The sequence below is a fragment of the Macrotis lagotis genome, chromosome 1 (genome assembly GCF_037893015.1).
Source record: "Macrotis lagotis isolate mMagLag1 chromosome 1, bilby.v1.9.chrom.fasta, whole genome shotgun sequence".
NCBI lineage: Eukaryota > Metazoa > Chordata > Mammalia > Peramelemorphia > Peramelidae > Macrotis > Macrotis lagotis.
This window is the reverse complement of record NC_133658.1, coordinates 860,223,808-860,226,407: the sequence shown is the minus strand read 5'-3', so window position 1 is coordinate 860,226,407 and position 2,600 is coordinate 860,223,808.

Genomic DNA, 2,600 nt, shown 5'->3' with positions numbered 1-2,600 from the left:
CCTCCTCCAATGCAGGTATTAAAGGAGATTTATTCTCTGCCGTGGGCTGTCCACAGACAAAGATCTATTGGCAGACATGGCAGGATTGCCGCCTATGAAATGGAGCATTCAACTCTGTCCATAAATGAAGGCTCTATGGCAGTTCTCAAGAAGGAATATATAATGTATCTCTGTGTCATTTTTCTTCTAATTAGTAGAGAAAGATAAATATGGTGCAGGTAAATTTTTAGGAACAGAGGTGGGTCCTAGAGGACAGAAAAAACAGCAGCAGAATTCTGCAATCCAAGAAGGGGAAAGGGATGGAGGAGGAACAGAACAACTTAGAAATTAAGCCTATATGTTGCAAAAAATAAACAAACATCTGGGAATTTAAAATATGAAAGCTTTCACCCCTTGGATTCCAAAAAAAATCAGAACAGTATGTTCAGTATTGACTGAGGGATGTGGGGGGAATGCACTTAGGGTCTCTTTTTTCCAGTCTGCTTCTATATTAGACAAGAAGTGTATTAAGAGATTCACATCCCCTTGACAAACCCCTGGCTGTTTCTTTTCTCATTTTCATATAATTCAGATTTACAGAAAATTAAGACTTCGTTAGATAAAAAGAGTTCACCTTCTAATCAAAGTGAGTTCAGTTGCAATGCAACACACGTGATTCATCTCCAATCTGGCCCTATAGGCAGAAAGCCACCCTAGGGACAAATGGACCATGGGCTTGACCCAGGAACCATGAGTTCCCTTAAGGATAGGGGCACATTGTGAAAGGATGTGTCAAGGAACTAAGAAAAATTGAAAGTACCCTCCACCAATTCTTTCAAATCAAAGTAGACTATATCTCTATTTAGTACCCTCCACCAATTCTTTCAAATCAAAGTAGACTAGACGCAGTCTAGAGCCAGGTTTCGTCCATCCTGACTTCCTCTCAGCCTCTGACCAGCACCGTGGTTCCCTCCTATTCACCACAAATAAACACTAAACCTACTGTGGTATCCTAATCCTCCCCAGACCACACAAACACAGCATGATCCCTTGGACCCAATCTGAAAAAGCAGCTTCAGAGGGAGACACACCCCATCATAAATGAGGCAAAGGGGGTAGCATCCCAACACTGCAGGCTGACAGATCTCTGCATTATATGTTTCAGAGATAACTTCAAACGCAACCAAGATTTCTTCTAATCAACAGTAATTGACCCCAACCAAAAGCAGTGCCAACAGCCAAGCCACATCATCAAGGCTGGGTAATTCCTACAACTTTCCCAATTGGGAAGACTCAATTGATAGTAATAACCTGTTCTTATTGCCTTCAGGTTTTCTTAGCTCTCTCAACTGCTGAGAGGAGCTGCATCCATCACTTTTGATCAACTCAGAATAATGTTGCTAATATGTAAATTTTCTCTTGGATCTGCTTCCTTAGTACAGGTTAGTTCCTGTAATTCATTCCATGAGAAGGTGATTTTTTAATGATCTCTCTTGGGGAAGGTCTAAGTCCTCAGATTTTATCTCTTGGTTACCTCAAAATGTTTACAGTGTGTGTTTCCATATATATGTGAAAGCACGATGGGACATCTGAGACAGAATCTAGCCTTGTCCCTTCACAGATGAAGAAACTGAACCCCATAGAGGAAAAATGACTTTGATAACAAGGTTGGTGTGTAGGAAAGGGGCATAGATGAGGGAAGAGGCAGAGGGCAGGTTGTACATGGCATGTGAAATCACAATGAAGTTACTGGTCTGACTGGAGCAAAGGTTATATGAATTAGACTTACTGCTATGTTACTTAACTTTCCTTCACATTCCTCTGTTGGTAGCCCTTGAAGACCTATCTGGAGGAATGGTGGATTACAACTTGGAAGGATTTGAACATATGTTGTTAGAAGGGAGAAGACTGAATGATAGAAGGAACCTTCATTCAGAATGTTGGAGTGGTGGGCAGCTTAAAATGTAGAATGTTGGGTTTGTCGGTATGTGTAAGGTTAGAACTGAGAGGGCCCTTAGAACATAGAATAACAGAACTGGGAGAGAACATAGAACACAGAATGCCAGATCTAGTAGGGAATTTTGATCACAGAATGCCAGATCTATGAGGAAACTTAGAACCCAGGATACCAGAGCTGGGAGGGCCCTAGAATATAGAAGGTCAGAGCTGGGAGGGAACTTAGAATATTGACATCAGAGTTGGGAGGACTTTTAGAATATAGAGATAACAGAGCTGGGAGAGCCTTTGGAGAAAGGAATGTCATGACTAGAAGGGACCTTAGAATATCAAATGTCAGAGTTGGGAAGGCTCTTAGAACATAGAATGCTACAACTAGAGGAGACTTTAGAACACTAAATTATAGACAAGGAAGGGATTACAGAGGGATTTACGATTGGGAAGAAATGGACCAAAGAGATCATAAACCTTCTCAAAACATAAAATTGTAGGATATCAAGAAGATGGAGCATCCCCTTAGGAGCTGAGTATGATCTGAGGCCTGTGGATGCTTAACTATAAAAGGGAATCCTGAATGTGGATCTGTGGGGATTAGAGGTTGTCTGTGGATTTAAGTGAGATTTACACACTCAGTAGCATCCTGACAAATTGGCTATTTTAAATCT